The sequence below is a fragment of the Rutidosis leptorrhynchoides genome, chromosome 3 (assembly GCF_046630445.1).
Source record: "Rutidosis leptorrhynchoides isolate AG116_Rl617_1_P2 chromosome 3, CSIRO_AGI_Rlap_v1, whole genome shotgun sequence".
Classification (NCBI taxonomy): domain Eukaryota; kingdom Viridiplantae; phylum Streptophyta; class Magnoliopsida; order Asterales; family Asteraceae; genus Rutidosis; species Rutidosis leptorrhynchoides.
Window position 1 is genome coordinate 256,514,065 of NC_092335.1, and position 10,640 is coordinate 256,524,704.

Here is a 10,640-nt window from a genome sequence, read left to right on the forward strand (position 1 = left end):
CATTCTACATGACATTCTACATCAGTTATCTTCGTTCGACATGGTGATTATGTAATCTCTAATGTTTTAGAGATTATTTATTCTAGTTCCAACTGAAAACTAAATGAGTTTAATATCATGTTAACTCATTAAATTCATGATTACATCTGAAGAAAATATATATGTATATATGTTTTCATAAAGATTGTAATTAAAAATTCTTTTGTACAAACTGTTAATAATAAAAATATTTTAACGGGTAGGTAATACCCGAGGAATATTTAAATTTCACATTAATAAGTTACACTGTATATTCTTCGAATCTGATTCAACAGTTATTCACTATCCTATTTAAAACCACCGGGATACTTATCCGTTCACCAAAGAATAACTATTTTCATTCAAATTCAATTTCATATTTGAATTTTGACCTATCAGAATCCAACAAGTGGCATAATGAAGAAATAATGGACACAATAAAAATTGATTAGAAACAGACTAATTAACAATATTAAATTTTATTAAGAAACCACGCTAACAAAATCCTAGCTAACTGTTCCTAGCTAACTGTTAATTCCGTATTACATTTTATTTATCGCAATTTATTTATCGCAATTTATTTTATCGCAATTTATATTCTCGCAATTTTATTTATTGTCATTTAATTTCTGTTATTTACTTTACGCACTTTATTTATCGTCATTTAATTTCTGTTATTTATTTTACGCACTTTAAATATCGGGACACGTATACAAGGTTTTGACATATCATATCGACACATCTATATATATTATTTGGAATCACCATAGACACTCTATATGCAGTAATGATCGAGTTCTCTATACAGGGTTGAGGTTGATTCTATAATAATATATATACTTTGAGTTGTGATCGAGTCTGAGACATGTACACGGGTCACGATACGTATTAATTAATTCAAATATTATATATTAAACTATATATGAATGATTGCACTGTCAACTGTGGACTATCGACTGTGGACTAATAACATTGGACAATTAAAATGAATTAAAATATTGAATATAACATATGAAACTAAACAATTCTTCAAGTTTGCCACTTGATTTCGTCTTAAACCTCATTTGTATCTTCACGATTACATTCTGCGTTCAAACCTTTCATGATTCTTGAAAACACCTCAATCGATAGGATGAATCAACCGCACTTCATCTACGGAAGGAAAGATTTATGCATATAGTTATGCACCTGAGAAACTCTCGGCAATTGAGTAAAAGTTCAACACATAGCCGCGTCAGATCCTTTGGCATTTATTAACAAAAACAACTTTGCGATCCCTTTTCAAAATTAGCCAATTTTGTCACAACTCCAACAAGTCAACTTCGACTTTTCGTACGAAACAACCTTATTATAACGTTTATATATACGCGTGCTCTTTTATTGTTACCAGGTAACCTTTCATATTCCATCATATTACCATCAGCGTTTAATCATCTAAAAACACAATTCTCCTGAAACCACCTCGGATTAATAACCGATGATTCAGATATCATAGCATTAAATGCAGAGGAAACAGAAAAATGGTAGATGGTCTAAACGGACAAAAGTTTGATGATAAAGAAAGGAGTGTTAGGAACGCTCGATAGAAAATTGGGTATTGAAAAACAGATTGAGTTACCCATGAAGGAGACCAAGGAAAAATACAAGGACCAAATCCTATATTCAAAGGATTCAGGTAATTCTGGATCCGTTGAAATCTTTAGAGAATATCTTGCTCCGAAGTCATGTTAAAATCTTGCGGAAAATCTTTCTCCATCAACCGTCGAACTTAGAAATTCCAAAATATCATCATCAATATCTTTGATATTTCTGAGGATATTTTCATAAATATTCTCGTCCGAAATTATATACCTCTTCGTGCTTCCTGTGTATCAATATATTGGAAACATTCAATAGAAAATATAGTACCGAAAAGCAGATTATGCGAAACTATGAAGAAAGCCGTGGATAAATCACAAAGAATAAGTTTGACTTCAAAGAATCCAAATAATTCAATGTCTGCTAAAGTCTATAGTGAATAACTTGCTCCTTACTCTAAACCCTTGCAGACAATAGTTTCTATCATCCTCTGATCTTAGATATTCTGAGATATTATCGTACCTTTCATTATAAATATCCTCCATATTTCTGGAGATATTTTTATAACTATTCTTATCTGAAATCATTAATCTTTTCGTGCTATCAGTATTACATCATATAGAAACTGTTAGTTTCTATATTCTGTAAATTTTCAAGCTTAAAATATGAATGTTATTGTAGTAATGATGGGAACTGATGCATGAGTTAGTATAATATAATGACACTTGATCAACGTGATTATATTACAGTAAGTCATGCTGAGTTTCTAAATGAAACGTGATGATTCACAGATCATAACGTCATCATGTGCCATGTTACATAACTCTTTCATCCTACTTAACTCCGTAACAAATCAAGAAAATGTATTCTTGATGGTTCTATCTTCCGTGATGTTGATAAATTTAAAAATCAAATCGTGCTATCACGTTCCTTCATGCTTAGAACATTATAATCATTCGAAACTCTATATCTATAAATTCTGGACCATTATTCGCTTGACTTGAAGTCGGGAAGAGAAAACAAAAGCATAGAGCTTTGAAATATAAGGGAGAATATAAAGTCCGATAACAACACATAAATTACAAACCGTGTATATCAATGTTTATCGCAACATAAAGACACGGGAGAATTAAAAACATTATAATCCCGAGGGCGAAGTAGAAGAAAGCAGATTCCTCTGGTGGAAGTTGGAAAAGGAGAATGATTGTTGCGATAGTAAGGATGAGGACAAGGATCAGAACTGGATTAATCATTTTCAGAATCTTTTGGATGTATGAACTAAGAAAGAAAGTATAAGAATGGTGAGAATAATGGAAAGGAAGAGCTTAATTTATACTGGAAATATCAGACGTAGTAATCGGGGCAGATCACCGTATTTAATTAAAGAGATCTTAATTTCCATAAATCCCGAAGAATCAGATTTTATAGATCTTCAAGATTTTCTTTAAATCCCTTAAATTCCGGAATTCAACCAAGGCAATGTCAAAAGTTAAGACGCGCCTTATTTTCTAAATTCAAACCTGACTACGTCAAAAGTTAAAAACAAATCTTTGTTTCTCATTTCATCCTTTTGTGAATAGCTTCATTCGCACTCTTCGAATAATTGAATTATTTTTATCCATATTACTCAATGATGATAAAACTCAAGTTATCAACTCATATTCGTCAGGAAAACATATTTATTGTTAGCTATGACGACCTCACTCAAATTTCGGGACGAAATTTCTTTAACGGGTAGGTACTGTGATGACCCGGGAATTTCCGACCAAATTTAAACATAATCTTATATGATTCGACTCGATAAGCAAAGTCTATTAAACCGAGTCTCATTATGTTTGAACTATTTCATGATAACATTTGACCTTTAACTATTTCCGACGATTCACGAACCTTTAATTGTAACTAAGAATGTAAATATAAATAATTATATATAAAACTAATTATATTAGTATTAATGAACTATTAAGTAATTTTGTTATTATAAAAGATAACATTTAATAACTAAAGATTTTCATTTTGAATATATATAGTATATTGTATATAAATGATTCAAACATATTTTACCAACGTTATCAAAATATTAAATGTACAATGTTATACTTTGTAGTTAATTGTTTAATATACATAATTAATCATCTACTCAACATTTAAAACATGATTTTATATATATGGTAGTATACATATATACATAAATATAACTATATATATATGATTTTATACATAATTATTATATTATGTATATGTAGAAATTTATAATATATCTATGATGAAATAATGTACTATTTTAATAAATATATATAATACTTACATATATAAAACATTTATATTTTTCATAATTACATACATAAGTATAATATAATTAGTATGTAAATAAATATTATAATATATTTATATTAAAATGCATAAATATATAATATTCAGTATATGTTACAATACATATTACATAATTATTAAATATTACATAATAATAGATGATATTAATAAATTAAATTTAAATACAAATATAGTTGTTGTAGTAATGTTATTTGTATCGTCAAATATCAATATTTGTATTCATAATATCACTTTATATCATATAAAGATGAAATTGGATGTATAAATTAGATTATTATTACTAATATTATTATTATCGATAAAATATTAATATTATCATAATTAGTATGGTATTATTATTATTATTATTATTATTATTATTATTATTATTATTATTATTATTATCATTTTTACAATTATTATTATCATTAATATTATATTTATCATTATTATTAATTTTATTAATATTATTAGATATTAATAGTATTGTTATTATATATTATTATTATTAATTAAAAAAAACAGTAGGGATCTATATTATACGCTTGACCTCTGTATCCTTTATCTCTATTATTATTTTTTTTTTTGTTTCTTTCCTGCTCCAAACTCGTGAACCTGTGTTGACATTTTCTCCATTTTTTATCAACCGATCTCTATTATTACAAAATGATTATGTATAATTGCAAATCAAATAAAAAGGAAATCCAATGGGATTAAAGAGCACAACGATATTTTTTTTTTCTTCTTCTCTGCACGCTCCAATTTTTTTTTCTCTTAATTCAATTTCGAATAAAGTTTCAAAATCTAAAAATGCAGAAAGGTTAGAAATCTTTCTTTGAATCTATCTGCAAAATCTCAACTCTCAAATCTTTATATCGATCTTGAATTTTGAAGTCAAAGTTTAGTTTAAAAAAAGTCAACAATTGTTCTTGAGACAAATTCGCGTTCGTGTATATGTTTCTGATCAAATTGACGATTCCAGTAGTTTTTATACATGTTTAGAAAACTATTTCGTGTTATAAACATTATCTATAATGTTATCTATTACGAAATCAATTTTTTTTGTTTTGTTCCAAGAACCGACGCTGCAGTAGGCCTTTAGTGTTTTTTTTTTTATTTTAGAACCCAAATTATTTTTTTTTCTGTAATGTTTTGAAGCTTTAAAAGGAACCCTGATTTTTTTTTTTTTTTTTTTTTTTTTGGTTATTGATGTTTTGTTGAATCCATGAGACTTGTGGAGAAGAAGAGGAATAGAAGAAAAACAGTTTATATATAAAATTTAAATTCGATATTAGTACAGAGAATCAGAATTGGTGGGATGGTCGAGAGTGTTTGCGTGTGAGCATGTGGTCACGAGATCGAGTCCAGAGGACGGTAGTTTCTTTTTTTTTTTTGAAACTCTTTTCATGTGAGGTAGTTTTCTTTTCTAATTTTATTATTGTTATTATATATTAATTATTATTAGTATTATTATTATTATTGTGATTGTTTTGATTGTTATTGTTATTGTTATTATTAGTATCATACTTGTTATCATATTTGAAAGTATTATAGACATTACTATTATTATTATGATAGGTATTAATAATATTATTATTAGTAATAAACTTATCATTTTAGTATTTTATCATCATTAGGATTATGATTATCATTATTATTATTATGAAGGAAATAAAAATATATTATTATCATCAATATTAGAATTTGTACCGGTTTATAAATAATAGTATCATCAGTACATTTATAATTAATAATATCATATTTATCAGTATCATCATTAATATTTACTAGTATTATTATGATTATCATTTATCATTTTATAAATATTAGAACCCTTATTATTAACATAAGTATGGTATTAGTATTAATATTATTTTAGAGTTATTATTATTAGTATCATTAACAGTTATCATTTTCATTTTTTTTGCTATTAGTATTATCATTATTAATAAAATTATTATTATTATTAGTAAATCATTATTATCTAAATTATTATTTTAACAAATAAATCTTTTGTACACTATATATATACTTATGGTATATACTAGGATTGTATTAATAATTCACATAACAAACTAATAAAATTTCATAAATACAATACTAACCACAAATATATGTATATAAATATATTAATGTCACTATTTATATAAACGTAAATCATTATAGATATATATACATAAAATCGATATATATATATAAAATATAACTTAAAATATAATATAAGTATACGTTTTAAAATAAAGGTTAGAATAAATTCTACAAAACTATAATATATAAATAATACATATTAATAAATGAAATTTTGTAACTTACATTATACGTATTAATATATACACAATTGATATAGGTTCGTGAATCCGAGGCCAACCCTGCATTGTTCAATGACGTCATATGTATTTTTACTACAAAATACAGTATCGTGAGTTTCATTTGCCTTTTTACCCTTTATATTTTTGGGCTGAGAATACATGCGCAACTTTTATAACTGTTTTACGAAATTGACACAAGTACGTGAAACTACATTCTATGGTTGGATTATCGAAGTCGAATATGCCCCTTTTTATTAAGTCTGGTAATCTAAGAATTAGGGAACAGACACCCTAATTGACGCGAATCCTAAAGATAGATCTATCGGGCCCAACAAGCCCCATCCAAAGTACCGGATGTTTTAGTACTTCGAAATTTATATCATGTCCGAAGGAGGATCCCGGAATGATGGGGATATTCTTATATATGCATATTGTTAATGTCGGTTACCAGGTGTTCAATCCATATGAATGATATTTTTGTCTCTATGCATGGGACGTATGTTTATGAGAAATGGAAATCTGAAATCTTGTGGTCTATTAAAATGATGGAAACGATTGTTTAAGTTAAACTAATGAACTCACCAACCTTTTGGTTGACACTTTAAAGCATGTTTATTCTCAGGTACGAAAGAAATCTTCCGCTGTGTATTTGCTCATTTTATAGATATTACTTTGAGTCATTCATGGCATATTTCAAAAGACGTTGCATTCGAGTCGTCGAGTTCATCAAGATTATTATCAAGTCAATTATAGTTGGATATATTATGAAATGGTATGCATGCCTGTCAACTTTCGATGTAATGAAAGTTTGTCTTTTCAAAAACGAATGCAATGTTTGTAAAATGTATCATATAGAGGTCAAGTATCTCGCGATGTAATCAACTGTTGTGAATCGTTTATAATCGATATGGACTTCGTCCGGATGGATTAGGACGGGTCTTCACATAACATACGGTTGAAGTCGAAAGGAATCGGTAATTTATTCGGAAGCATAAGTATAGTTCGACAAAAATCGAAGGTGTGTCCCCGGTATGGTTGTTATCAATATTCTCGGAGTTTTCAGATGTCCAACATGAATAGATGAAGTCATGTACATGGCTCATGGTGGTGTTTAGGTTGATCGAGTCTAACCACCATCACGTGTCACTAGAACTTTGGTATGTCTTACCGTAATATAACCACGTTGATCGAGTGTCGTTATATTACGCTAACTCATACCTCCATTCCCACATCACTCTATAGATTCAAGTTCGTGTAATCGTGAAGTTTAAAATAAACAAAGTGTAACGACGTCTCTAACGTGACTCGTATTGAATCGAAAGAATTAGTGCAACTATAAAGAAGCGTTCCCCGAGGGAAGTGTATAAATGTTTGTTCACGTCAAAGCGGTTCGAGTCAGATAATAATGTATTCAGGTATGAAAAGACTAACGAGTCATGATAACGAGTAGCACGCAACCGTAGTGATAAATGTTGATGACGATACTCACCTAGAGTAGTGATGGTAGTAACACTAAAAAGTAGATAGTAAGAAACACCAGTGGGAAACCGATAGTAAGTTGAAACGGTGGCAAATAATAATCCGGGAGACAGAGTTCCCGAACAAGTGTGACTAATGAAGTCGTCGTCATCCATACGTGTATGAATCTTGAATTTACGTGTGTTACCAGAAAGTGGCAGAATACGGATTCGTATGATGAAAGCTTGGTACCATCAAGAAGTTTGCCTAAGAATGATTCAAGTATAATGCACAAGTAGTCAAGTAAGTGCTATCTATAGCATATGTATGTCAGAATGCAATGGCTAACTATCCGGTTGTAGTCTAGATTCACTAATGCGTCCCAACGACTCTGTCAGACACACTAATGCACATCCTAGTTCCCTACAACCAACGCTCTGATACCACTTGTAACGACCCGACCAAAACCGTTATTGACGGCGCCGTTAACTTAGGTCCCGTTGCGTGGTCCTAGTCCCTATATGAGACTCGTTTGACCAAAATTATGTCGCATTCATTTGAAAGGTACAAGACTTGCAAGTTTAGTTTACAAAACCGTTCGACAACAAGTCTATGTTTACAAAAGTCATAAAGTATAAATGAAATAACCTTGCGACATAATATAAGTTGAAAGTCACGGTTGCTATAAATAGCGTAAGTATGTAAACAAATGTTTGAATCCAAAGGTGCTATCACTAGCGTATGTATGTATGTATGCTTGACCCCAAGCAAGAAATCAGAGTGTATGCATGCATGCTTGACTCCAAGCAAGTATGAGTGTACGCGGAAGCATGTATCAAATAGCCAAGTATGAACCTGAGAAACATATAGAAAACTGTCAACGAAAAACGTTGGTGAAATCATAGGTGTTTGTAAACGTTGTTTTTGAACCACAAGATTTTGTATTTCCATAACGTTGATTATCTAAATCGTTTGCATTCCAAAAGTATTGTTCGCGAGCACCCAATTATCAAGACTTAACGTTTCCTTCCATAGAACCCCATCACAATAGTGTTAGAACATACACTGTTTCTCGAAAATATATTTCATCCGTAGACGGCAGCGAACCGTCCGTAATGAGGGTTTGTCAAACCCGTATGGCCACACAATATAAGTTCTCGCTTACACCCTGCAAGTGTAACTAATGATAATCGAATTGAGGATTTTTGTTCTAACTCGCTGTGGAATGTTTGTTTCCTTGTACTTGTGTTCAAAGTATAAAAGTAAGTAGTACAAAATGTAACAAAGTATATGTTTCTCAGCCCACAATTTAAAAGTATAAAAAGTTGTTGAAAAGGTGGGACTATGATCTCACCTCGAGTGCACGAGTATAAAAGTACTTCACAAAGTAACGTATGCATGAAAGTTGCTTAGCCTTGACCTAAACAAGTAAGTTGTGTCAATAACGGTTTTGGTCGGGTCGTTACAAACGCTTCGAGTAATCGAATTATTTTATCAATATTACTCAATGTTGATAAAACTCTATTTATCAGCTCATATTCGTCACGAAAACACTTTTATTGTTAGCCATGACGATCCCAATCAAATTTCGGGACGAAATTTCTTTAACGGGCAGGTACTGTGACTACCTGGAAATTTCCGACCAAATTTAAACTTAATCTTTATATAGTTTCGACATGATAAGCAAAGTCTATTAAACCGAGTCTCAAAATTTTTGAACTATTTCAAGAAATCATTTGACCTTCGACTGCTCTCGACGATTCACGAACAACTAATTGTAAATAGATATTTGTGTATATATATATAAATGGTAAATGGAAAAATAATTTGAAATATTATATGTATTGCTATTAAAATTTAATTATGTAAAATAAAATAAAAATAGGATATAATTATAATAATTATTTAAAATATATCTCTATATATAAATAAAGTATATTAAAAATAAATATTAAATGATTGTGATACTCGTTTGATGTTTCGATTGATATTAAACAAGTTAAATTCAAACTTATGTAATTTTAAAATAAACGGTGATACGAAAATGAGTTCTATAAATTTTGGGCTTATTAAAAATATATTTAGAAGCTATTTGTTAAGTTTTATCATTTTTTATATTTTATCCATAAATGAGAGGGACAGTTGATGTAGTTTTTATTTAACAAATTAAGGATCGAATTTTATACCATAATGACCAAAATAAATAAATAAAGTTAATTTAAAAATATGAGATTTTTTTGAAGACTTTTATCCGCTACTGATTTACAACGGACCACGATATAACATCTGAAATAAAATGTCGGTAAGAAATATACAAATGAGACAGCTGAATTCTATTTAAAACACGTTTACATAATTGTATGATTGGTGATTTGTATCCTTGTGTAATATTATATATATATATATAAAAATTCTGTGTATGATTCTAACACCACTTGATCTTTCCTTGTTGTTCTCGTTCAAATATCAACATAACCATATATGGATTACCCACTTGCTATTAAACCTCTAAAAATTGAAACCCATCTAATGTTATATTTATACATATTATAGTTATACTTGGAGATAGATCAACACCCATCACTCTTGACTTCCTTCTTTCTTTGATTACTTATCAACTCCAACCTACTGCCACTCGTACCCGCTACTATTCTTGGCTATCACCACCCACACCCTCATGAACAACCATCATCACCACCTAAATCCCATCACCCATACCACCACCTTCATCACCTATAAACCCACCACTAGTATATTTCTGTTTCTGTTTACATTTATCCATAACCGTCACCCTTGATCAACCCCATTATCATCGTGATCACCATGCTTGTTACTACTTGTTTCCGTATTCTGTCCAAGAACCATCGTGTAATTCGATCTTATTTCTAAAAACTGCTATAACGACTGCTATACTGGTATTATTGTTACTGTTTCATTCCTATTTCTCGCTTCATTCGAAAATCA